This window comes from Pleurodeles waltl, chromosome 2_2 (assembly GCF_031143425.1).
Source record: "Pleurodeles waltl isolate 20211129_DDA chromosome 2_2, aPleWal1.hap1.20221129, whole genome shotgun sequence".
Lineage (NCBI taxonomy): Eukaryota > Metazoa > Chordata > Amphibia > Caudata > Salamandridae > Pleurodeles > Pleurodeles waltl.
Window position 1 is genome coordinate 829,320,542 of NC_090439.1, and position 27,800 is coordinate 829,348,341.

General features: G+C 52.3%; 1 protein-coding gene across 7 annotated transcripts in view; it reads right to left on the reverse strand.

Annotated features, from left to right (window-relative positions):
- Nucleotides 1-27,800, reverse strand: part of LOC138274052 (membrane-spanning 4-domains subfamily A member 4A-like) — a 773,612-nt gene that overhangs the window by 671,477 nt on the left and 74,335 nt on the right. For 3 of the 7 annotated variants that reach the window (XM_069218967.1, XM_069218945.1, XM_069218961.1), the window contains exons 2-3: nucleotides 15,808-15,849; nucleotides 1,174-1,215 (exon numbers count right to left, since the gene is read on the reverse strand). The gene's annotated coding sequence lies outside the window, so the exon portion shown is untranslated. The remainder of the gene's footprint in view (nucleotides 1-1,173; nucleotides 1,216-15,807; nucleotides 15,850-27,800) is intronic. The other 4 variants (XM_069218964.1, XM_069218965.1, XM_069218966.1 and 1 more) reach the window with 3 other exon arrangements.

Genomic DNA, 27,800 nt, shown 5'->3' on the forward strand with positions numbered 1-27,800 from the left:
GTGCCACTTGGACAGTATCTCCTTAGTTCTGGGCTTAAGATCATGCCAGCGTTGTGGCATCAGGAAATGTGCCCTCTTCACTCAACCACTGTTGACTTGTCTGCTATGTAAAGTCATTGTCTCCATTCTTACCTATTGGCAATTTGAAACCTCCTCCCTAATGCACACTTCTTATATGTCTCATGACATGTCCCTCAACTAAGGTTCACTCATGGGGTCTTTGAAATGGACATTGTATAGCATTTGAAAATACACTTGCACCTGATGACGGGTCCATGTCGGACTATGGCGACCCGCACACAAATGCAACTTCTGCTGTCTCTGCCCCTGACAGCACGAAAATCGACCAGGGAGCCAACCTTCTGATTGGCTCCCCGCAGTGTTCGCGGGACGGATGGGCCATACAAGAGGCGGCTCCACCATACGGGGAATGGTCGATCAGGAGGAGAAGACGGAAGGACGAGACCGGCGAGAAAAGAAGGAGCGACAACGGGAGGATGGCTATCGGAGATCCCTGGGATCCCCGGGAGGAAAGCGGACCAGAAGCGGACCTCACCCAGTCCCGATCCAGTTACGGAGACGGCTGGCCCCGGGGAGCACACGAGTGAGCCTGCCATGCTTCAGGAGAAGCGTGGCCAAACCAGGTACGGGTGTGGGACACGGGGAAAGGAGAGGGAGGTGGGTGGCGGAAGGGACTAAAAGGGCACAATCATCACAGGCACGAATGGGTGGGTAAAAAGGGCAGGGAAAGGGGGAGAGACGGAAGGACCAAGCATAGGGAGACCGGAAAAAGAAAAAAAAAACATGAAGAACGTAGAGCAAAGGAAAGAGAAGTAAACAAAGAGGGGGAGAAGAACAGTGTCAGAAAACTAAGAAAACTCCAGTCATTCAAGAGAATAAGAGAAGGGAATCCATAACACAACAGAAGAGGAAAACTTGGATAGCAGCAACCAGAAAATAGACAGAAAGAAGAAAGAGAAAAGAGAAACTCATCCCCACGGGAAACAGGGAAGGAGAGCGAAACAAGAAACAAACAGGGTGAAGGAAGAACCAGTACAGGAAAGACCAGAACAGAACAGAGGAGGCGAAGAGAGACAGGGAAAAGAATTGTAGAGACATTAGAGAGAAGAGGAGAGATAGGGAAAGAAAGAAAGGTGTAAAACAACCACTTACCGTACCTATTCTTCTTCTGTCCCCACACTCTTCCAGAGAGGCCTATGGAAAGAAGAAGACGAGATTAGCGCCTAAAAGAGAGAAGACGTCTACCAATCCATACCTTAGATGCAACCCACAGAAAAGAAAAGAAAGAAAAAGAAATAATTACTCTGTAAAGAATAATAACGCATATTTACCTAAAGAAACAAACAGTCTGGTGTACTCGGTCGTCCAACCTACGACAAAGTGGTGTCAGAAGAGGGATTTAATACCAATTAAAACGCAGAATGGAGGAAAAACCCACGATGGCGGATGTTATAGCGCAGTTAGCGGAGGGACAACGGCATCTCCAATTAATGTGGGAACAACAGATGAAAGACGCTCGAGAGGAGCGTGAGGCCTTACAAACCGCCCTTAAAAGCCAGGCCACCATCATGGTGAACAACCAACTAGTCCATGAGATCGCACTTGGCAAGCTAACTGAGACTATTGCCCACACTAAGGTACACCCCAACGTACCGAGTAGCGTGTTACAAAAATATCAGGACCAGGAAGATCCAGACTCCTTTTTCCTTAATTTTGAAAGGGTGGCAAGCTCGGCTAGTTGGCCAGAAGAGAAGTGGGGCCAGTATATTGCCCCACTGTTGATGGGGCAATTACAAGCAACGTATCAAGGTATCAATCCTACTGGTACCCTCCCATATAAAGACATAAAGAAGACCATCCTAGAAAGGGTAGGACTTGACAGCGAGAGTTATTGGTCCAAGTTCCGCCACATGAAGTGGCTGCCACAGGAAAACCCGCGTACCCTATACTACCGGGTACAACATGCTGCGGGTCGATGGTTGCATCCCACAGAGAAGACCCGAGAAGAGATGTTTGACGTAATCGTATTGGAACAATTCCTAGAAGCCCTACCCAATACTACCCGTAATTGGTTTCGCCAACATCCTGGGTTGAGCAACGAGACGGCTATTGTGCTAGCCTGTGCATTTCACAGGAGTCCAGACTTTAGAGCCAACCCCAGCAGAACCCCAGTTCCCTCCCCTGTGTGACCTAATATAGGAAGAGGAGCCACCCCTTGGCCTCTAAGTACGCACGATCCCGACAGAGTACGGCTACCCCATCATTCCCAATCCTCTTTCCCCACGATCGGACCACAATGTTATCACGGATCGGAATGGGGGCACATAGCACGGTATTGCCCTCAGAAAAAGGACATGGAAGAGCCCATGGAAATAGGGGTTACAAAAGGAAGGGTTTTCTGGGCCGGCGAAACCAAACCTACATATACCCTCCCTATCCTGCTCAATGGAAAGGAAAGGGTAGCCCTGGTGGACTCGGGTTGTATCTAGAGTGTTATCCATCAAGAACTGGTCGAACCCGGACAAGGAGTAACCCAGGCACAGGTATTAATCGCCTGTGTCCACGGGGACCAAGAGTACTACCCGGTGGCCATCATCGATTTTCAGTGGAGAGGAGAGGAAGAACAGCTCAGGGTGGGGGTATTACCGCACCTGGAAGAGGATGTTATCATTGGGACTGACTATGCAGCCTTTTCTCTTTTATTGACCAAAGCAGGACAGGAACATATGTTGAAAAAATGGTGGCACGAAGTGCCAAATGATACGGGAATGGTGGATGGTCGGCAACCCAAAATTCGTCTGAGTAAACAACAGAAAAGGATACAAAAACAGCAATATGTAAGAAAAGACTACGGAAACAGCAAACCGAAACCAGGAGCCATAGGCAAGGTATATACAGTGGCCAGAGATTTTAGACAGAGTCAGAGGGATGATCCCTCTTTAAAGAATGCATGGCAAAAGGCTTTGAGTAGCGAGGAGCCCGGGGTGGGACCGAAATTCCACATCCACAATCATCTCTTATATAGGGTTCCCCAGACTTCTGACGGCAGGCAGAGACAATTAGTGGTCCCCTGTAGTCATCGACAACAAGTCCTACAGTTGGCCCATGGGAACCAAGGGGAAGGGCATCTAGGTAGGGAAAAGACCGAGGAGGCAATACTCAGAAGATTTTATTGGCCCGGGGTCTTCGGGGATATTCGTAGATATTGCTCGAACTGTCCGAAATGCCAATTATATAATCCTGTCACATAATCCCCCTACTCCATTACAGCCTCTCCCAATTATAGAGACCCCTTTTTCTCGGGTTGGCATGGATATAATCGGTCCCCTCGTCCCGTCCTGTAGAGGTAGACAGTATGTCCTGGTACTGGTTGATTACGCCACTTGTTACCCCGAGGCGATTCCTCTTCCCAGTATGCACACAAACATAATAGCCCAAGCCATGATTGAGTTTTTCTCCAGGGTCGGGTTTCCCAAGGAGATCTTAACTGACCAAGGCCCCCCTTTTATGTCCCAGCTTATATGGGAAGTAAGACCTTGGGGATAAAGCAAATTAGGACGTCAGTGTATCATCCACAAACCAATGGTCTTGTGGAATGGTACAACCGGATTATTAAAGCCTTACTCAGGAAAAGCATTGCTGAGGATGGGAGGGATTGGGAGAAAAAACTACCCCTGGTACTGTATGCAATATGTACACATACTCAATCCTCCCTAGGTCATAGGGGGTGATTCTAACCCTGGCGGTCGGTGTTAAAGCGGCGGCCAACCCGCCAACAGGCTGGCGGTAAAAAATATGGAATTCTGACCCTGGCGGGAACCGCCAACACAGACAGCCACTTTAACACTCCGACCGCCACGGCGGTACAAACAAACAGCGCGGCGGTCACCGCCAACAGCCAGGCGGCAGACAATGTACCGCCCACCCTATCACAACTCACCAATCCGCCACCTTTTCCGGGGCGGGAGCACCGCCGATAAAACACGGCGGAAACAGACTACGAACGGGAAAACGCTCACCACTACGCACTCCAGGAGGAAGGAGGACAGCATGGAACCCGAATTAAACATCCTACCTGCTCTCGTCTACCTTCTCATCTACCACGAGTACGAAGTCCGGCGCAGACGACAACGGTGAGTACTGCACCTACGACACACGGGAGGGGGGAGGAAGAAAGGTTACGGGCACACACATATGCGACCCCCCCCCCCAACTATGTACACACCAATGCAGAGCAACAAGTCACAGTGACACCACCCAAACACCCCAGAAAAATGCTAGGACATAATCAAATTTGGAATAAATATTTATGTACCAAAAAGGTCCTGAAAAATATCGTACAACCATGAAAGATATTCACAAGAAAACAAATGACATACACATCAGTGTATAACTGAAGTAACAAGTCCTGCACATCCTACAAATTCATCATGTCCGTGGGCCAAAGTTTTGAGAAACAAGGGCAAAGCCCACACAGGAGACCTGAGTCCTTTGGAGAGAACACTGCAGGGGCATCAGATGTAAAAACTACAGGCACCTCAGGGGGAAGGGAAGGGGGGGGCACCACAGCCACATGAGTCCACGACGCCAGATCCACGAGGAGCCACCATGCCCACTGTACCATCCTGGGGAGTGCAAAGCCACAGTCTCTCAATGTCTCTACAGTGGGTGGGCTGCCCACTGGACCATCCTGGGGAGTGCAAAGCCACAGTCTCTCAATGTCTCTACAGTGGGTGGGCTGCCCACTGGACCATCCTGGGGAGTGCAAAGCCACAGTCTCTCAATGTCTCTACAGTGGGTGGGCTGCCCACTGTACCATCCTGGGGAGTGCAAAGCCACAGTCTCCCAATGTCTCTACAGTGGGTGGGCTGCCCACTGGACCATCCTGGGGAGTGCAAAGCCACAGTCCATCAGGTGGATGACAGTCTCCACTGGTCAAGGAGGAGGCATGGTGGACACAGTGAACCATAAACAGTGATTGAGACGGCGGTGCCCAGCGGAGCGGTGCTTCACAGGAAGGGCCCAGCGGAGAGGTGGAGAGACAGCGGTGCCCAGCGGAGCGGTGCTTGACAGGAAGGGCCCAGCGGAGCGGTGTTTGAGACGGCGGTGCCCAGCGGAGCGGTGCTTGAGAAGAAGGGCCCAGCGGAGCGGTGCTTGAGAAGAAGGGCCCAGCGGAGAGGTGGAGAGACAGCGGTGCCCAGCGGAGCGGTGCTTGAGATGAAGGGCCCAGCGGAGCGGTGCTTGAGAAGAAGGGCCCAGCGGAGAGGTGCTTGAGAAGAAGGGCCCAGCGGAGCGGTGTTTGAGAAGAAGGGCCCAGCGGAGAGGTGGAGAGACAGCGGTGCCCAGCGGAGCGGTGCTTGAGATGAAGGGCCCAGCGGAGCGGTGTTTGAGAAGAAGGGCCCAGCGGAGAGGTGGAGAGACAGCGGTGCCCAGCGGAGCGGTGCTTGAGAGGAAGGGACCAGCGGAGAGGTGGAGAGACAGCGGTGCCCAGCGGAGCGGTGCTTGAGACGGCGGGGCCCTGTTCAGCGGTGCTCTTCTCCACGGCGGGCCCTGTTCAGCGGTGCTCTTCTTCACCGCGGGCCCTGTTCAGCGGTGCTCTTCTGCACGGCGGGGCCCTGTTCAGCAGTGCCTATCTTCACGGCGGGCCCTGTTCAGCGGTGCTCTTCTGCACGGCGGAGCCCTGTTCAGCGGTGCTCTTCTTCACCGCGGGCCCTGTTCAGCGGTGCTCTTCTCCACGGCGGGCCCTGTTCAGCGGTGCTCTTCTTCACCGCGGGCCCTGTTCAGCGGTGCTCTTCTTCACCGCGGGCCCTGTTCAGCGGTGCTCTTCTGCACGGCGGGGCCCTGTTCAGCGGTGCCTATCTTCACAGCGGGCCCTGTTCAGCGGTGCTCTTCTGCACGGCGGGGCCCTGTTCAGCGGTGCTCTTCTGCACGGCGGGGCCCTGTTCAGCGGTGCCTATCTTCACGGCGGGCCCTGTTCAGCGGTGCTCTTCTTCACCGCGGGCCCTGTTCAGCGGTGCTCTTCTCCACGGCGGGCCCTGTTCAGCGGTGCCTATCTTCACCGCGGGCCCTGTTCAGCGGTGCTCTTCTGCACGGCGGGGCCCTGTTCAGCGGTGCTCTTCTCCACGGCGGGCCCTGTTCAGCGGTGCTCTTCTTCACCGCGGGCCTTGTTCAGCGGTGCTCTTCTCCACGGCGGGCCCTGTTCAGCGGTGCTCTTCTCCACGGCGGGGCCCTGTTCAGCGGTGCTGATCCAGCAGGTCAAGGGAGCCAGACCTGGCCTGGACTCCCTGCTCAGTCGCCCTCGGACCGTGACGTTTCGGGACCCTTCGGGGACGGACTCCTGGCCTCCTTAGTGTCCTCCTTCCCAGCTGGGATGTGGCATGTGGGGTCCACCTTCTCCGCGCTCCTGCTGCCCTTCCGCTCCTTTGATGGGGCTCTCGGGCCCTTGCCTCCCCAAGATGGTGTGGCTGGTGAAGTGGCCGCACATTGCTCCTTGGGGGCAGCCCTGTCGGTCCTCGCACGGCGGCCCTTGTTTTTGCGGGTCCTCTTGCCGGGGGGGGGGGCTGGACGTGTCCTTGCTGCTGATCGATGTGTCACTGCTGGCAAAGGGTGGGCTCCAGAACCCATGCACAACAGTGACACCCGAATCTGGGCTGGTGGTGGCTGCGGTGCTCTTGGGACTCTTTGAAGATGGATGGGGGAGCTCATCGGGGGGAAAGAGGTCAAGGTTAGCCATGAAAAGTTTTTTAGGGCCAAGGTAAAGGGTAGGAGAAGTGGAGATGGAAGTGGAGGTAGAGGAGGTGGTTGGAGGAGAGTCAGGTGTGCTGTCATTGGGTGAAGGTGCTGGTGCTGTAGGCTGTCGTGAGGTGGATGGCTGTTGGGTGGGTGGCTGCCTGCGTTTGTGTGTCTTGGAAGAGGGGGTGACAGACACAGTGGGAGAGGACACAGGGGACGTGTAAACGGTAGTGGGGGTGGTGACTGCACGAGTGTGGACTGTACTGGAGGGTGAGGTGGTGATGGAAGCACTGGCTGATGTTGGGGTGCATGCAGGTGTGAGTGTAGACATCACAGGCAGGGAGGAGGGAGACGAGGAGGAGGGGGACACAGGGGTGGCAGTGGCTGTTGGCATGTCTGCATCTGGGTGTTGCTTGGGTGAGTGTTTGTGGGATCTGTGGTGCTTGTGTTTGGATGAGCTGCTCTTGGGTGTTGAGGTGTGTGCAGGCTGGTCTGATGGTGTGGATGGGATAGGCTGAGGAACAGGAGACAGAGAAAGGCTGGAGGCAGTAAGAAGAGGGAGGCTGGAAACAGGGACAATGGCTGCCGTCAGTGCTGAGGCCAGAGCAGTGAACGCTCGTTGATGGGCAGCCTGACCCGAATGAATGCCCTCCAGGTACGCATTGCTCTGTTGCACCTCCCTTTGCACACCCTGGATGGCATTCAAAAGGGTCGTCTGCCCAACAATGAGCGTCCTTACCAGGTCAATGAGCTCCGCACTGAGGGCAGCAGGGGCAACAGGGGCAGGGGCTGAGGTGCCTGGGGCGAAGGAAACGCGCGCCTTCCTGGGCGAACGGGCACGGAGCGAAGACTGAGGGGCTGCTGGGAGGGCGGGGCTGGTGCGCTGGGTGGCGGCTGTACCTGTAGAGGTGGGGGGCACGGATGTTGCCGCCACCGCTAGGGAGCTCCCATCCGAGGACGTGTCGCTTTCGCTGCTCTCACCAGCGCTCCCCGTCGTGGTGCTCCCCTCGCCCTCCGGATCACTGGTGCCCTCGGTGTCTGTTCCTGGGCCCACCGGGGCATTGTGTCCTGCAGCTCCCTCGTGCTCCGATGCCAAATCTCCTCCGCCTGATGATGCTAATGCACACATGCACAAGAAGATGAAGAGAAAGGGTGGGGGGAGAAAAAAGAAGACCAGGTTGAGTGCATGCAATGTCAACACCGTTGGCGGAGAGGACAGACACAGGAGCCTATGGCACTAAGCCGCGCATTCGGGGTACACTACTCAGTACTACTGACTAGGACAACAGGCCAAGAGACGTCAAACGCGCACATGGGAGATGCTGGACCTTCAATGGCTGTACTTGTCACCCTACCGAGGTGGGGGCCGGGGGCACAGGGCCATGCCTAAGGGAGAGGACTACACTACAGAAAGCGCCCTGGCCTAATGTCACCCACAGCCCTCCTCCCCCACCCAGATGCCTCCACTGCGCAGAAAGATAGGAGAATGTGCTGATACTCACCCCCTTGTGTCTGCTGTGATTTCTTAAAGCGCCCATCCAATTCTGGGTAGGCCACCGCCAGGATCCGGGACATCAGGGGGGTCATGGTGCGACTGGCACCCCTCCTCGGTTGGGAGGCCATCCCCAGCAGTGTTTCTGCGGTCTTCCTTGTTCCGCGGCGGATGTCCTCCCACCTCTTGCGGCAGTGGGTGCCCCGTCTGTTGTGGACCCCCAAGTTCCGGACTTCCTTGGCGATGGCACGCCAAATCTCGATCTTCTGATGGGCGCTGACCTATTTGACATGTACAGGGTGGAAAGGAGGAAATCATCAATGACCTGCATGTTAGATGTGATTGCCCCCCCCACCAACTTTGCCATATGGCACATGCTCTCATCTGTTGTGTGTTGCACTCCTCATTCGCCCCCCACCCCACCAACTTACATCCACCCCAATCCACACAGGCATAGCCCATTCCATGTGCACCCGGTGTACTCACTTGTTGGTCTGGAGGACCGTAGAGTAGCGCATACTGGGGGAGGACCCCATCCACGAGCTTCTCCAACTCTTCAGACGTGAAGGCAGGGGCCCTTTCCCCAGTCGCAGCAGCCATTGTATCTTCCAGACCAAGGTCACAGCAGCACTTGCAGTATAGGTCCTCTCCTGTGGATGATCAGGTCTCGAGTGATTAAGCAGATAGAAAATGGCGGTCACGCCCGCGGCGGTGCGTACCGCGGCGGTGCGTACCGCGACCGCCGGCGCACTTCGTCATTGGCTCCTGAAACCCATAGGCTTCAATGTTAACCAATGCGGCTTTGCGCCGCGGTCTTCGACTGCCTACCGCCACGGTGTGCCCCGCCAGCGCATTGACCTCACATCCCATTGTCCCACTTCACAGGTCAGGCAGCTGCCATTTCAAGGGCCTACATGGCTTAATTTTGACTGCGACACACAGGCCTAGGCCTTGCATTGCCACACATACACGCCTTTCAACCCATTGCCATTCTTTAACTGTGCAAGCTGTCTGTACGTACCTGTGGTTTGGCTGACTCTGTGCTCAATGTTGTTGTTTCTAGGCACCGTCCGCTGGGACTTGGGATGAGAAGGAGGAATCCTCGCATGTACCGACCGCTGGTGGACCTGTCGACAATGGAAGAACGCCATATAATACTTCGATACAGACTTGACCGTGCCACTATCCATGAACTGTGTGCCCAGCTGGAGCCAGCCCTGATGTCCCCCATCCGCCAACCCACAGGGATTCCCCCTCTGGTGCAGGTTTTGTCAGTCCTTCATTTTTTGGCAACTGGGTCATTCCAGACCACAGTGGCCATGTCATCTGGAATGTCTCAGCCTATGTTTTCAAAGATCTTGAGTAGAGTGTTGTCTGCCCTGATGAAACTCATGCGGAGCTACATCATTTTCCCAGAGGAGGGTGACTTGCCTACAGTGAAGGGTGATTTCTATGCCCTTGGACATATCCCCAACATCATTGGTGCCATTGATGGAACCCATGTGGCTTTGGTACCCCCAAAAGACGATGAGCAGGTGTACCGAAACAGAAAAAGTTATCATTCGATGAATGTCCAGGTGGTCTGTTTGGCTGACCAGTACATCTCCCATGTAAATGCCAAGTTCCCAGGGTCAGTGCATGACGCGTATGTGATGCGAAATAGCAGCATCCCCTATGTGATGGAGCAGCTACAGAGACAACGTGTGTGGCTAATAGGTGACTCTGGTTACCCCAACCTGCCTTGGCTACTGACCCCAGTAAGGAATCCCCGGACCAGGGCAGAGGAACGGTACAATGAGGCCCATGGGCGAACTAGGAGGATCATCGAAAGGACCTTTGGCCTCCTGAAGGCCAGGTTTAGGTGCCTGCATATGACTGGGGGATCCCTGATGTACTCACCAAAGAAGGTGTGCCACATCATCGTGGCCTGCTGTATGCTTCACAATCTGGCATTGCGACGTCAGGTTCCTTTCCTGCAGGAGGATGGTGCAGATGGTGGTGTTGAAGTAGCTGTGGAGCCTGCGGAGAGTGAAGAGGAGGAAGACTCAGAGGACGACACAGTCAACAGGGACAGAGTAATAGAACAGTATTTCCAGTAGCACACAGGTAATAATCACCCATGCCATTTTACATTTCCTGAAAGCCTCCTGCATCTCAACTTTGTCGGTTTCCCCCCAGACCTATGAACATGATGTTTGATTTTCCCTTCCCTTTTCTGTGCTCTATGAGCCACTGCGTGACCTCGGCTTGGTTGGCCCATGGACTAATGCTAAGTTACCTCGGTATGTGTAATTCACAATGTTCACAATACGTAATTGATATGTAATGTGTCATACATTTGTAAATAAGACAGGCTGAGTCCTGATTGATTTCAGTGCAATGTGTGATTTATTATTAGTGCATAGATATTGGTACATGATAGTGAAACAGTGATGGGTGGGGGTGGAGTAATGTCCATGGCGGAGTCCAGTTCTCAGTCTCACAGGTGCATTGTCAATATGCCTGTGGCAGGATGGAGCAGGTGTAGTTCAAGGTTTGACAGGGTGGCAATGTGGGACAGTGGGAGGACTTCAGGGGGTATGTGATGCTGGCGGGGGACTTGACATCCTACTCTGTCGGTTTTTTGGATCTCAGGCTCCTTTTGCGGGGCGGTTGTTGTTCAGCAGGAGGTGGGGTTCTGGTGGCCTGTCGTGGTGGTGGGGCCTCCTGTCCACTAGCGCCGGCGGAGGTGGTAGGCTGTTCCTGTTCCTGGCTAGTGACAGGGGCCCTGTGTGATGCCACATGGTCCCGAAACGTGTCCTCTATGCGGTTCAGGGCCTGGACTATGCTCCCCATAGCAGTTGAGATGTTGCTGAGTTGGTCGCTGAACCCCATGTAGCGTTGCTCCTGCTGTGCCTGGATCTCCTGGAACCTGGCCAGTACCGTCGCCATCGTCTCTTGTGAGTGGTGGTAGGCAGCCATGATGGTGGTGAGGGCCTCTTGGAGAGTGGGTTCCCTGGGCCTCTCCTCCCCCCCCTGTCGCACAGCAGCCCTCCGAGTTGCCCTGTTTCCCTGGGCCTCTGTCCCCTGGACGGTGTGCCCACTCCCACTGCCCCCAGGTCCCTGTTGTTGTTGGGTTGGTGGGTTACCCTGGGGGCCCTGTAGTGGTAGACACACCGCTGCTTGACCTGTCCTAGAGACAGAGGCATGGGCCCGCTGGGTGGGAGCTGTGCTGTTGTTCCCAGAGGGGGTTGGGTCTGCAGTGGCCTGTGTCTGGGTGAGGGGAACCGACTGCCCAGAGGTCCCCGATGGTCCGGGCTGGTCGTCAGGTTCCAGGTCGACAGAGCTGCTGTCATCACTAGTGGCCTGTTCCGGGGGTGGGATGGACATTTCTGGTCCCTCCTGACCGGTGTGTTGTCGTTCGGGTCCTGCATGGGGTAAGAGGGTATGGTTATTGTTTCTGTGTGTGCATTAGCTTGCGTTTTATGGGTGCCCTTGTCCCCCAGTGCTGGCATTCCCTTGGGGGAGGTGTTGTGAGGGTGTTTTGGGGGGGGGTGATGGGTATGTGCAGTGGTCATGCTTAGGTGATGGGTGTCCATAGTTTGTGGGTGGCATGCAGGGGTTGGTGTTGGGTGGGTTGTGCTGGGGAGACATTCTCAGGGAGGATGTGTGCTGGGGGGGTTGGGGGTGAGGGTGGGGGTTAGCATGCTGGGGGGGGGGTGAAGTGGTTGGCCTTGTACTTACCAGAGTCCATTCCTCCGTGTACTCCAGCGAGGCCATCAGGATGCAGGATGTTGAGTACCTCTTGCTCCCATGTTGTGAATTCGGGTGGAGTGGGTGGGGTCCCCCGCCAGTCTTCTGCACTGCGATGTTGTGTCGTGAGACCATCGAGCGCACCTTCCCCCGTAGGTCGTTCCATCGTTTGCGGATGTCCTCTCGATTTCTGGGATGCTGTCCCACCGCGTTGACCCTGTCCACGATCCGCTGCCAGAGCTCCGCCTTCTTTGCTATGGTGGTGTGCTGGACCTGTGAGCCGAAGAGCTGGGGTTCCACTCTTATGATCTCCTCCACCATGACCCGGAGTTCTTGGTCCGAAAAGCGTGGGTGCCTTTGTGGTGCCATGGGGTGGTGTGTATGAGGTGTGGGGTGGTGTATGTGTGATGTGTGTGTTGGTGTGTGGTGCTTTGTGCTTCTATGTGGTGTGTGTGATGTTGCGGTGTGCCTCTGTGTGTCTGGCTATCTATTCTCTGATGTGTCTCTCTCTCTCCTTCATCTCTGGTTTTTGTTGGTAGGGGTTTGTGGGTGATGTGGGTGTGTGTTTTATATGGTATTGGATGGTATTGGATGTGTGGGAGTGGTGTGTGTATGTGTTTCAGGTGTGTGCCTTTCAAATTGTCCAATGTGGTAGGGGTTTGTAAAGGTGTGTGTATTTTGACCGCGGCGGTGTGTACCGCCAATGGAATACCGCGGTTGAATGACCGCTGCGTGGATTTGCGGGTCATAATGGGATGGGCGTATTTCTGTTGGCGTGGCGGTGGAGGTTTGGTCTTCTCCAGTTTACCGCTGGCCGCTGATGTGGCGGACTGCAGTGGAGGGCGGATTTTCGGAGGTTTTGCAGTTGTGGGTCAGAATGTCCGTGGTGGCTGACCGCGGCCGCGGCAGTATTGTGGCGGCCTTCTGACCGGCGGTAAGCGGCTTTTACCGCCGAGGTCAGAATGACCCCCATAGTCCATTCGAACTGTTGATTGGCCGGTCACCCCGGACTCTTCTCGAAATGCTAGCTGAACAATGGGAAGAGACGAATGAGGAAACAAAAGACCTCCTTACATATACCAAAGAATTGAGAGAGAATTTACAACAGGTTTGGGAAAAGGCCCACACCAGTCTATGAGAGGCCCAAGAAAAACAAAAAAAAGGGTATGACACCAGAAGTGTGCTTCGTACACTCAATGTAGGAGATAAGGCACTGGCCCTCCTTCCCAGTAGTGAGAACAAATTATTAGTACAGTGGCAGGGACCGTATGAAGTAGTAGAGCAGATCAACCCCACAACTTATAAATTGGCCCTTCCCCATAGACATGGCAGAGAACAGATATATCACATAAACTTGTTAAAAAAATGGCAGGAACCTGTAAGTATCCAAACGGTCCAACACATCACTACTGACAATAAAGAAGACATCCATTTCTCCATCCTATTCTCTCCCATCCGGTCAGGAGGAAACCAGGCCTCAGATTAACCTAACACTCCCTACTCCACATATAACAACCCTCTCACAGGTCATCACCTCCTATCAGGATGCATTTTCCAAACAACCCGGACATACCCCGCTAGCGGAACACAGCATTCGCACCAAGAACGAGTCAATAGCACGACAAAGACCCTATCGCATCCCAGAGGCAAAAAAAACCCTAATAGAGCAGGAGGTCCAAAACATGTTGCATGCAGGGATCATAGAACCATCCAACAGCTCGTGGTGTTCCCCTGTCGTTTTGGTCCCAAAACCAGATGGGAGTACTCGGTTCTGTGTGGATTATAGGAGGGTCAATGAACTAACCTATTTTGATGCATACCCAATGCCTCGTATAGACGAGCTGTTAGAAAGACTAGGACAAGCCAGATTCATGTCCACTTTAGATTTGACGAAGGGATATTGGCAGATCCCCTTGAAGGCGGAGGATAAGGAAAAAAACACCTTTGCTGCTCCCTCCGGGTTATATCAATTTACTGTTCTACCCTTTGGGTTACATGGTGCCCCTGCCACGTTTCAACGACTAATGGGTAAAGTCCTACATCCCCACCAATGATATGCGGCAGCGTATCTAGATGACGTAGTGATATACAGCCAGACCTGGTCTGAACATCTCAATCACTTGAAGTCTATCCTACAGGCGTTGAGGGACGCAATCTTAACAGCTAACCCTGAGAAATGTAGACTAGGGTTCACCTCGATCAGCTATTTAGGGTACGTCTTGGGACAGGGACTGGTCTGCCCACAAATAGAGAAAGTTGAAGCTATCCAACAGATCCCAACACCGAAGTCAAAAAAGGACGTGCGTGCCTTCCTTGGTATTGTAGGTTATTACAGAAGGTTTATACCACAGTTCTCAACAATAGCTGAACTGCTGACCAACTTGTTGAAAAATGCTACTCCTAAACACTTCTCCACCCTTCCCGAACCTGTCCTTCAATGTTTTCTCCACCTCAAAACGATCTTAACTACTTACCCGGTATTATGCTGTCCAGATTTCCATAGCCCTTTTTTCTTGCAGACTGATGCTTCTGATATGGGTCTAGGGGCTGTGTTATCCCAAAAACAAACGGATGGCTTTATCCACCCTGTACTGTACATCAGTAGGAAGTTGCTCCCGAGGGAAACTCACTACCCCACCATTGAAAAGGAATGTCTGGCCATTAAGTGGGCGATTGAATCTTTACGATACTATCTCAGTGGGCGCACCTTCACACTGTTAACGGATCATGCACCTCTTACCTGGCTCGCTCGCCACAAGCATATAAACTCGCGGGTTCTAAGATGGTTTCTCTCTTTGCAACCCTTTTCCTTCCAGGTGAGCCACTCTCCGGGTCGCCACATGTTGAATGCGGATTACCTGTCCCGCCACCCAGCTCCTGAGCGTCTTTGGCAGACGCTCTCTAGGGGGAGTGTCTGTGACGGGTCGGACTATGGCGACCGGCACACAAATGCAACTTGTGCTGTCTCTGCCCCTGACAGCACGGAAATCGACCAGGGAGCCAACCTTCAGATTGGCTCTCCGCAGTGTGCGCGGGACGGATGGGCCGTACAAGAGGCGGCTCCACCATACGGGGAATGGTCGATCAGGAGGAGAAGACGGAAGGACAAGACCGGTGAGAAAAGAAGGAGCGACAATGGGAAGACGGCTATTGGAGATCCCTGGGACCCCTGGGAGGAAAGCGGACCAGAACCAGACCTCACCCAGTCCCAATCCAGGGACGAAGACAGCTGGCCCCGGAGAGCAAACGAGTGAGCCTGCCACGCTTCAGGAGAAGCGTGGTCAAACCAGGTACAGGTGTGGGACATGGGGAAAGGAGCGGGAGGTGGGTGGCGGAAGGGACTAAAAGGGCACAATCATCACAGGCACGAATGGGTGGGTAAAAAGGGCAGGGAAAGGGGGAGAGACGGAAGGACCAAGCATAGGGAGACCGGAAAAAAAAAAAAAAACATAAAGAACGTAGAGCAAAGGAAAGAGAAGTAAACAAAGGGGCAGGGGGAGAAAAGAAGAAGAACAGTATCAGAAAACTAAGAAAACTCCAGTCATTCAAGAGAATAAGAGAAGGGAATCCATAACACAACAGAAGAGGAAAACTCGGATAGCTGCAACCAGAAAATAGACAGAAAGAAGAAAGAGAAAAGAGAAACCCGTCCCCACAGGAAACAGGGAAGGAGAGCAAAACAAGAAACAAACAGGGTGAAGGAAGAACCAGTACAGGAAAGACCAGAACAGAACAGAGGAGACGAAGAGAGACAGGGAAAAGAATTGTAGAGACATTAGAGAGAAGAGGAGAGATAGGGAAAGAAAGAAAGGTGTAAAACAACCACTTACCGTACCTATTCTTCTTCTGTCCCCACACGCTTCCCGAGAGGCCTATGGAAAGAAGAAGACGAGATTAGCGCCTAGAAGAGAGAAGACGTCTACCAATCCCTACCTTAGAGGCAACCCACAGAAAAGAAAAGAAAGAAAAATAAATAATTACTCTGTAAAGAATAATAAAGCACGTTTACCTAAAGAAACAAGCAGTCTGGTGTACTCGGTCGGCCAACCTACTACACACCTGTAAACAAAGCACCTTGTTTACAAGTAACATTTCTACGTTTACTGTGATCCATCTACCCAGCAAAATGATTGCATTGTGTGAATCCATGTCAATGAGTACAGTACATCATTACATGAGTGAATTACTGTCAGACTCAAAGCCACACACTAGGATACTTAAATGAGAAAGGTGAATTATGGTATTGTTGGCTACAACCAACGTACTTCTATACAAATATTGAACAGATATCCTTTGAAGTTGACACATGGCATGTTTGGCTCAGAACCAAGTCAATTGTAATTTACCCTGATGGGAGTACCAGTACAACTACTTTGTGTGGTACAGAAGAGGCTAACTTTGTCAGTGGTGGGCGCCTGTCAGTGTTGCAGGATACAGTTCAAGATTTTGCCTGGTGGTATATGTGCCACGCTTGCCAACAATGAAACAGCAAGACCCCACAAATGGCAGTTGAAGTTCTTACTTACCTGTCCAAGATAAAGTATACATACACAAAGTGAATGGCTGGAACAGTGAATTGCAAATGTATGGACTAATTGATGTTATTTGGCAGCCAATCTGACAGCTCCTTGGTCATAGGGGATGCACATGGTAATCCATGGAAATCAAGGCAGTAAGCATACCCTAGGCCATTCCTCCAACTTGGCCAGTGCACACATGAGAACCCCCAGACATTTAATCAACATGGTAAAAAAATAGTCTTATACAAACAAGATTTATTATAAATTATTTAAAACTACATACCTAAAACGATACTAAAAACTACTCTACACTATACTAACCTAAACTAACTTAACTTATAACTACCCTATCTAAATTATTGTAAACTAATCTTACACATGTAATGCCACACTCTAAACATTGTCCCCCCACGCCACTTAGGAGACAAGATACAAGTAGACAACATAAACTATGACAAAATGAACTAACTTAACCTATGGCCTAAACAAAAATATATTTTTGGGGGTATTTTTAACATTTTCTTACACATTTACCCCAACATAACCGCCCACCCAACCTCCAACTAAGAAAAGTACTTAAACCCACTCCCAACTATACTCAATCTAACATATGCCTACCTTCCACTACTTTGCTAACCTAACGCTACCCATCTAAAACCCAATCAAAAACTATTAAAAAAAGCAAAAGAGAGAAGGAAGGAATTGGGAGGCTGTGCCTGTGCTACAGCAAAAAATTTTAAACTTTGTTTTTCAATACTTCAAAAACATGTTATACTCTCCTGCTCCAACCTGTCCAATCTGGCCATCATGGCGGCCATGTCTCATCTCATGCCACTTTCAAAGTTTGGGCTCAATGCTGCAGCAGGTGGCTGCATGGGTACCTAGCTTGTGACAGGTGCAGCAGATGTGGGTGGGTTTGGAGTCGCAGAGGCCACCTGGCCTCTGATGTTTTCCCCAATTTTGCCTACTTTTTTTGTTGATGTTGCAGAGGTCCCCCAGGTGGGAAGGCATGTCATGCCCCTGTAGTCTTTTCCTTCCGGAACCTCCCTGCCATCCTCTGGTCCCGGGCAATTACATCCAAAATGTGACATTACCTATCTGCTTTTGTGGAAAGCATGACGTTCCTCAGGTGTCATATTGGCAGCTGAAAATTAAGGAGAATCAAGCATTAAATACAGCATTGGGTGGAGGTAGAACAGACATAGGCCCCCATTACAACCCTGGCGGTCATGATAAAGCAGCGGTAATACCGTCAAGAGGGCGGCGGTAAGAAAGATGGAATTGTTACCACGGCGGAAACCGCTCAGACAGACAGCCACTTTAACACTCCGACCGCCACGGCGGTAGCAACAAGCACCGAAGCTGTAACCACCAACAGCCAGGCGGAAGACAATGTACCGCCCCCTCTATTAAGGAAGGCCGATCCGCCACCTTTTCAGGGCGGCACCAACGACATCAAAAGCACAGCAGAAGTCAAAGGACTCACCTCTGGACACTCAGGGAACAACCACAATGCCATGAAGCCCGAGCTGCACATTTTCCCCATGCTTGTCTACCTCTTCCTGCATTACGAGCAGCAATTCCGGCGAAGATGACCACAGTGAGTACTGCCGCCAAGCACACAAGATAGGGGGAAGGAAAAGAGAGTGACAAATAACATAAGTATTTGTAAAGCACACATTCACCCGTAGGCCTCTTGGTGCTGAATAACAGATGTTTATTGTTACCCAACTCAATGGCACTCAGAACTTGGAGGAAAGGCTGATTGGACCTGCCAGGATTTGAACCTGTGACCATGAGGTCAAACAGAGGCCTCTAAGTGGGCACATTAGTCCACTAAGCCACCAGACCCAGCTACAAACACACGCAAAATGCACAAAAACCCCACCCCCTCCCCAACACTATACACACAACCAGATGCAGTAACATTACATATTCACCCCCTACCCCTCGGGAATCATGCAAGGACAAAAAGATTGCAAGAAACTGAGTGTAATATGATAAAATAACATGAATAAGTGCATAAAAACACAAACATATGTACATTTTTACAAATGGGGGGACACTGCCCAGTCCTCAATGTCCATGGGCCACAGGGCCACAACATATAGGCCAAGGCCCAAACTCACTCCTGCAGCTTCATGGCGAGAACACTGCAGGGGCATCAGGTCGAAAACATACAGGCACCGCAGGGGATCCGGGAATGGGGGGGCACCTCAGCTGGAAGATGGTACAATGCCTCTGGTCCTGGAGGGGGCTACATGCTCTGTGCGATGTCCTGGGGAGTGCAAAGCCACAGTCTCTCAAGTGGGTGGTTTGCCCACTGCTTGGTCCTGGGGAGTGCAAGGCCACAGTCTCTCTAGTGGATGGCTTCTCCACTGGTGCTGGAGGGGGCCTTGTGCCCAGTGTGCTTCATCCTGGGAAGGATGGGGTGAGTGGATGGCTTCTTCCACTTGTTCTGGAGGGGGCCTTGTGCCCAGTGTGCTTCATCCTGGGAAGGATGGGGTGAGTGGATGGCTTCTTCCACTGGTTCTGGAGGGGGCATTGTGCCCAGTGTGCTTCATCCTGGGAAGGATGGGGTAAGTGGATGGCTTCTTCAACTGACTCTGCAGGGGGGCATTGTGCCCGTGAGTTTCATCTTGGGAAGGATTGGGTGAGTGGATGGATTCTTCCACTGGTTCTGGAGGGGGCCTTGTGCCCAGTGTGCTTCATCCTGGGAATGATGGGGTGAGTGGATGGCTTCTTCCACTGGTTCTGGAGGGGGCCTTGTGCCCAGTGTGCTTCATCCTTGGAACGATGGTGTGGGTGGATGGCTTCCTCCACTGGTTCTGGAGGGGGCATTGTGCCCTGTGAGGCAGATCTTGAGGAGTGCAAGGTCACAGTCTCTCACCTGGGTGTCACACCAACAGGATTTGGAGGGTCCAGGATGCACTACAGCCCATGGAGGCAGGACTACACACTGCCGGCCGGCGGTGACGGCTGCGCAGTAGTGCAAGTGGCGGGTCTGGTGTTGGGGCTGGCCGTGGTGGGGAGAGGTTCCAACCCATCCACTGCAGCCTCGGACGGCTGCCCACTGGGGCTACTACTGCTGGCAGTGGCGGGCCTGGTGTCAGTTCTGGCAGTAGTGCTGGTGGCGGTGCTGGCAGTGGTGGGGGAGGCTCCAGCCCTTCCCCTGTAGCCTCAGATGGCTGCCCACTGGGGCTGCTGCTGGTGGCGGTGCAGGTGGCGCTGCTGGTGGTGGTGCTGCTGGCGGTTCTGGCAGTGGTGCTGGGGCTTCAAGTGGGGGGAAGCTCTAGCCCTTCCCCTACAGCCTTGGATGGCTGAACTGCCATGGTTGGTGGTGGGGGCTCTGAATGAGTCCCAGCACCAGGCCTCCTGTCCTTCCTGCCTTCTGGCACTGGCCTCTTGACCTTCCCTTTTGCAGCTGGTGGTGCCTCCTTGCCCTTCCCTTTGGCAGCTGGTGGTGCCTCCTTGCCCATCACTTTCACAGCTGGTGGTGCCTCCTTGCCCTTCCTTGATGCACCTGGTGCATGCAGGTGTGAGTGAAGACGCCACTGAGAGGGAGGTGGACGAGGACGAGGAGGGCTACACAGTGGAGGCAGAGGGTGTTGGTATGTCTGCATCTGGATGGTGTTTGTGTGAGTGCCTGTGTGATGATGTGTGGTGCTTGTGTTTGCCTGAAACACTCCTGTGTGTTGTCCTGGGTGCATGCTGGTCTGCCTGTGTGCTTGTGATAGGTTGGGGTTGAGCGGAATGGGACTGGGTAGAGGAAGTTGGAGGGAGAGGCTAGAAACAGGGACAATAGCTGCCATCAGAGAGGAGGCCAGAGCTTGGACTGATCTACGTTGGGCCACCATGCCAGAGTGAATGCCCTCCAGGAATACATTTGTTTGTTGCAACTGGCCTCACAGTGTACTCACCTATTGGTCTGGAGGCCAATACAGCATTTGGTACTGGGGTAGGTCTCCATCCCCCAATCTATCCAACTCTGCAGCGGTGAAGGCAGGGACCCTTTCCCCAGTCACACGAGCAATGGTTGGTTCCAGACACAGGTCACAGCAGTACTTGCAGTGTAGGTCCTCTCCTGTTGAAGGTCAGGTCCCAAGTGGGTGAACAGATAGAAAATGGCAGTCATGTCTGCGACGGTGCGTACCGTCACCGCTGGTGTACATCACCATTGGCCACTGTAGGCCATGTGGCCCAATGGGATCCAATGAGGAGTTGCACACCAGCTTTTGACCGCCTCCCACAACGGCGCACAACGTCAGCGGGATTACCTCATTTCCACATGTCACTCCATACAGGCCAGGCGGACGCCATTTCAGGGGGGAGGGGAGGCCATGGCACCTAACTGCGTCACAGTACACATATGCACCATTTGGGCCTATAAAACAATCTTGTGTTACAGTCACAACATGCAATGAACTGTAGTGTTTTTAACTATGGGAATCTGAAAAGCTACTCACCATTTGCCCCCTAGATTGCAACTGCTGGGGATAAATTGGAGATGGAGACATCCCCCGTGTACAGGCCCCTGGTGGACTTGGCAACAATGGAGGACAGGCACATTATCCTCACCTATAGACTGAACAGGGCCACAATCACACAGCTGTGTACCCAATTGGAACCTGACCTGATATCTGCTATCCGTCTGCCCACTGGGATCCCCCCTCTTGTGCAAGTTCTATCTGTCCTCCATTTCCTGGCAAGTACTCCTTCCAAGTCACAGTGGGCTTGGCAGCAGGAATGTCTCAGCCAATGTTCTCAATAGTGCTGACCGGAGTGTTGTCTGGCCTGATTAAACACATGTGCAGCTACATTGTTTTCCCCCAGGTGGAGGATTTGGCCACAGTAAAAGCTGACTTCTATGTAATGGGACATATCCCCAGCATTACTAGGGCTATTGATGGTACACATATTGCATTTGTCCTCCCCCCTGGAGAAATGAACAGGTGTTGAGAAATCAAAAGAGCTTTCACTCCATGAAAGTGCAGATGGTGCGCCTGGCGGACCAGTACATCTCCCATGTCAATGCAAAGTATCCTGGGTCTGTACATGATGCCTTTATCCTAAGGAATAGCAGCATCCCATATGTGATGGCTCCACTCCAGAGGCACAGGGTGTGGCTAATAGGTGAGCTCTGGTTCCCACCCAGTGGATGTTGGTGTATGGGTATGGTGTGGGCCCTAAGGATTAGGGTGTGTCTAATAGTTGTCCCTCTGGTGTGGGCCCTAAGGATTAGTGTGTGTCTAATAGTTGTCCCTCGATATTTGCAGGTGACTCTGGTTACCTCAACCTCTCATGGCTACTGACCCCTGTGAGGAATCCCAGGACAAGGGCAGAGGAACGTTACAATGAGGCACATGGGTGAACAAGAATAATAATTGAAAGGACATTCGGCCTCCTGGAGGCCAGGTTTCGTTGCCTCCATCTAACAGGTGGATCCCTGTACTACTCACACAAGAATGTGTGTCAGATCATCGTGGCATGCTGTATGTTGCACAACCTTGCCTTACGTCACCAGGTGCCTTTTTTGCAGGAGGATGAGGCTGGAGATGGGCGTGTGGCAGCAGTGGACCCTGTGGACAGTGAAGATGAGGAGGATGAGGATGAGGGCAACAGAAATGCTATTATAACACAGTACTTCCAATGACACACAGGTAAGACACTGTAATTACTCTTTACATTGACAGTTTTGTATTTGACATTGTCACTGGCAGGCTCATTTTAAAAATTCTATGCCCACTTACTGTACCATTTGGCATCTCTATTTTCAGATACTTGTGTCCCACTATCGCTCCTGGTGTGTTGACTGCAGCCAACTATAGGTCATTCCTATGAATACAATACTGTACAGTTATATTGCAGTGTTTAAAGCTTGTTAGACGAATATATGGGTAAATGATTTGACAAACTCCATATAAATATTTTTTCAAATGTTGTTTATTTAAGTGCTAATGATTAGAGGGGGATGTGTAATGGACTGGGTTGAGGATGGAGGAGAGTCCAGAATGGAGTCCAGTCTATTTGTATCACAGGTGAATTATCCAAGGGGGCATATGAAAGGGAGCAATGGCAGTTCATGGTGGACAGGGTGACAGTGTGGAACACAAGGGTGACATTCAGGAGAGTCCTATTTCCTGGCAGGGGTCTTGTCAATGTTCTCTGGCTTCTGCCTGGATGGCAGGGACTGTTTGTGGGGTGGTTCTCCGTCTGCAGGGGGTGGGGTGCTGGTGGCCTGTTGGTCCTGTTATGGGGCATCCTGTCCACTAGCGGCAGCGGAGGTGGAAGGCTGCTCATCGGTTTGGCTAGTGTCAGGGGCCCGGTGATGTACCACTGCCTCCCTCATGGTATTGGCCATGTCAGCCAGCACCCCTGAAATGGTGACCAGGGTGGTGTTCATGTCCTTCAAGTCCTCCCTGATCCACAGGTACTGTCCCTCCTGCATCCACTGGGTCTCCTGCAACTTGTCCAGTATCTGGCCCATCATCTTCTGGGAATGGTGGTATGTTCAAAGGATGTTGGTAAGTGCCTCCTGGAGAGTCGGTTCCCTAGGCCTGTCCTCCCCCTGTCGCACAGCAGTCCTCCCAGCTTCCCTGTTGTCCTGTGCCTCTGTCCCCTGAACCGTGTGCCCACCGCACTGACACAGGTCCCTGACCGTCCTGTGTTTGAAGGGTGGCCTGGGGTCCCTGTAGTGGTAGACACACTGCTGATTGATGTGTCATGGGGACAGAGGTATGGGCCTGCTGGGTGGGTGCTGTGGTGATGTTTCCTGAGGGGGGAGGCTCTGTGGTGGTATAGGACTGTGCTTGGGTAACCGACTGTCCGGAGATCCCTGATGGGCCAGGTTGGTCATCATGATCCAGGCGTCCAGAGCTGCTGTCATCACTGTGGGCCTCTTCTGGGGTTGGACTGGAAGTTGCTGGCACCTCTTCTCCGGTGATGTTGGGTGGGGGACCTGTGGGGATATAAATGCAGCATTATTGTTTCTCTGTGTGTCATCTTGTGCATGGGTGTGTTGCCCTGTATGGTTGTTATTGCCCTGGCAGCTTTGCCTTGTGTGAGGAGTGATTTTGTGGGCTAGGTGATTCTCTCTAATGTGTATGCTTTAGCGATGGGTGTCCATGCAGGTCTGTGAGTCGTGTCCATGCATTGGTGTTACATGCAGGGCTTGGTATTGGGATGAGTGGGTTGTAATGGTGGGGTATGTGGAAGGTGGTGAAGTGATGGGAGTGAGGATAGGGGTGGGGGTTTGTGATGGCATGCAAGTAGGGGGGGGTGATAGTAATAGAAATTTGACTTACCAGAGTCCAGTCCTCCTCCTACTCCTGCCAGGCCCTCAGGATGCATGATCGCCAAGACTTGGTCCTCCCATGTTGTTAGTTTTGGGGGAGGAGGTGGGGGTCCACCGCCAGTCCTCTGTACAGCTATTTGGTGTCTTGCTGCTGTGGAATGTACATTTCCCCATAGGTCGTTCCACCTCTTCCTGATGTCATCCCTTGTTCTGGGGTGCTGTCCCGCGGCGTTGACCCTGTCCACGATTCTCCACCATAGCTCCATCTTCCTTGCAGTGGACAGATGCTGCACCTGTGATACGAACAGCTGTGGCTCTACCCGGATGATTTCCTCCACCATGACCCTTTGCTCCTCCTCAGAGAACCTGGGGTGTCATTGCGGTGCCATGGGCATAGTGTGAGTGGTGTGGATGAGGGTGTGTGGGGTGCTGTGATGGGGTGTGTGATGTGGGGTGCGTGGATGGTGTATAGGTGATGGTGGTGTGTGTCTCTGGTCTTGTCTGTGGTCTTGCTATCTCCCTTTTGGCACTTGTTTGTAATGGTAAAGGGTTGTGGGTAATGTGGGTGTGTTATAGTGGTGTGTGGGTGTCAGGTGCTTGTATGGGTGTCAGGTGCGTGTAGTTTTAATTATCCAATGTGGTGTTGTTTTGTTAGTGTGTGTGTATTTTGAGCGAGGCGGTATGTACCACCAATGGTTTAGCACCATTGAATGTCTGCCTCAGTGATTCGTTGGTGATAATGCTGTGGGCGTAGTTCTGTTGGTGTAACGGTGTGGGTTTTGGTACCGCCAGTTTACCACTGACCTTTGGTCTGGCGGACTTGTGTGTTTGGCTGTATAGTGAAGGATTGCTATGTGTGGGTCATAATATGGGTGGCGGTAATCCGCTGTGGCGGCGGTATTTTGGCGGCAGTCAGCATGGGAGTAGGTGGGATTTACTGCCGAGGTCATAATGAGGGCCATAATGTACACTGCAGATATCACATGCAGCCCACCACATATTCCACAACAATGACTTCCTCATAATCTATGACTATTTCTTACCAGCCATCTATGCTATTGTTAGAAATGGGGTCTTTGGTTGGCAGTCAAGTTGTCCCCTGTCCAAGCAAGGAACCTCACTACAGTCAGGGTAAAGGAGAATCACCCTTGGTTAACCCCTGCTCACCCCCTTTGTAGCTTGGCATGAGTAGGCAGGCTTAACTTCAGAAGCAATGTGTGAAGTATTTGTACCAACACTCACAGTAACTCAGTGAAAATACTACAAATTGACACAACACAGGTTTAGGAAAATACGTAATATTTATCTAAACAAAACAAGACAAAAATGACAAAAATCCAACATACACAAGTCAAGATATACATTTTCAAAAAATAAGAGTCTTAACCCTTAAAAAATAGTGATAACGCTGTTATTCCACAAAAGTACCTGGGTAGCGTCAAAATAAAGCTGCACGGGCAAGTGTGCATCGAAAAAGGCCAGCGATGTGTCGATTTCTCACCCGCAAGTGAGAATATGTGTTGTTCCTCCTTCGGTCGGGTCGGCATGCATCATTTCTTCTCTCCCAAAAGAGAGCAATGCGTTGTTCCGGACGGGTGCCTAGGTCTGAGTAGGCTTTGCGTTGATTTTCCACACCCAGTGATGTTGAATTGAAAATCCAGTTGCACGGTATCACAAAACCACATTGAGTGGAGTTTGCTTCATTATCACCCTGCGTTAGCATCATTGCACGTCGTTTCTCCAGCCGTGTTGTGTCAATCTTCCAGCCACGATGTAGGTGGAGCGTTGATTTCAGCTGCGAAGCCAGTGGTGCATCATTTATCAGCTGCGTCATGAAAGGTGCGTCAAAAATTTCCCTGCACCGTAGTCTGTGCGTAGATTTTCAGTTTTTTTCTGTTTACTTTACCTTTCAAGGGTGCAGGAACTAGATAGGGCACCACTTAGCAGGGTAGGAGCAGAAAATCCATGCACAGACCACTGTGCATGGAAATGTTCTCCCACGTAAGTGTTATGCATGTGACCAGCTAAATCATGTGAGGGGGGACCCCAAATGTCCCAAGAGTACACCAGCACCCACTTGTGCTCAGTCCCAGGATTTGGATATTGTAGCACTTGGGGATGAGTTGGTTCCAGGTGTGTGGGAGCCAGCTGAGATGACCCTTGTCTCACTAGAGGACAGGGAGATGGTCCAGAGAACCTTAGTGCCTGACAACACGAAAAGGTACAGGCAGTGGACCATTAATGGACAGAGGGTGGAGGCTCAGAGAGACACAGGAGTCAGCGTGTCTACAGTGAGGAGTCACCTGGTGTCTGAAGAGCAGATAGATCCCCGTGTACATCACCAAGTAGTTGCAGTGGACAGCTCAGACCACCTGTGAAGAGTGGAGCAGGCTCCCTTTGAATGGGGGGGTCTCAGGTTCCTTGAAGGTAGCTGTGGGTCCAACCATGCCTGTGGATTGTTTACTTGGCAATGACCTGAAGGATTCCCCATGGAAGGAGGTGGGACACAGGTCACACTTGGAGATGTTGGGTCTTCCTGGGTGGGTATGCGTATCCACCAGGTCAATGGCAGCCCGTCAGGGTGGTCAGGAGCCCCTGGAGCCTGGCACAGTGGCCCAGGGGACTGCCAAAAAGAGGAAGGGCAAGCAGCGTGGGAATCCAGCACCAGAAGTTCCCACGGTCCAGGAAGAGGCAGAGTCTGAGGGTGATGCCCCAGAGCCTACAGGGGAACAGGTGGCTGAGCTAGGGGAGTTCCCTGAGCTGTCACAGTGGCAGCTGGAAGGGAGCCCCACCGGGTAGGCATTCTGTGAGGCACAGAGGATATGCCCTACTCTAGTGGGTTTCTGGCAGAAGGCTGCAGATAAGGTGGCTGGCAAGGAGCCAGGATCTCACCTGATTTATTGGAGGACAGCCTCCTGTATAGTGAGCCTTAGCTTACTGAACCTGGGTCAGCTGTGTGCTGGAGGTACCCCAGTGATTCAGAGCCTTCCTACTGGGTCTGGCTCATGATGTGCCTTTTGGGCAGGACAAAACCTTTGAATGGCTTGTCACCCACTTTTACTGGCCCCTAATGCACAGGAAGTCAGATGCTCATTGCAAGTCTTGCCAGAATTGTCAGGCAAGTGGCAAGAGTGGGGGGAAATGTAAGGCTCCCCTTCAACCTTTTCCAGTAGTTAGTACCCCTTTGAAAGGGTCAGTATTGACATTTTGGGCCTCTGGATCCCAAGACAGCCATGGGCAACAGGCTCATCCTGGTCTTGGTGGACCATGCCGCCCGGTACCCAGAAGCCATTCCTATGAGGGCAATCACTTACCCTGTGGTGGGTCGTGGATAGATGGGGGTTTTTACCCGCATGGGGTTCCCCAAGGAAGTGGCATCTGATAGGGATACCAATGTCATATCCACTTATATGAAGTCTCTGTGGCAGGAGTGCAGGGTAACGTATAAGTTCACCACAACGGTCTGGTTGAAAGATTCAACTGCACCTTAAAAGCCATGATCATGGGCCTGTCAGAGCCCTTGAGGCGGAAGTGGGATGTCTTCTTGCCATGCCTTCTGTTCCCCTTTTTGAGGCACCAATCCGTCACTATTCAGCCACACACACAAGTCCGCCAGCCCAAAGGTCAGTAATAAACTGGAAGTAGCAAAACCCTCACACTTCCGCCAACAGAACAACGCCCACCACATTATGACCCACGAATCACCACGGCGGACATGCAATGGTAGTAAACCATTGGCAGTACATACCGCTGCACTCAAAATACACACACACATACAAAACAACACCACATTGGACAATTCAAACTACACACCTGACACCCATACACACACCGCACGCACACACACACACCACTATGAAACACCCACCCACAGTACCCACAACCCTTTACGACTACAAACAATTGCCAACAGAGACAGCAAGAGCACCCACACAACCAGAGCCACATACCACCATCACCTATACACCACCCAGGCACCTTAAATCACACACCCCAACACATCACCCTA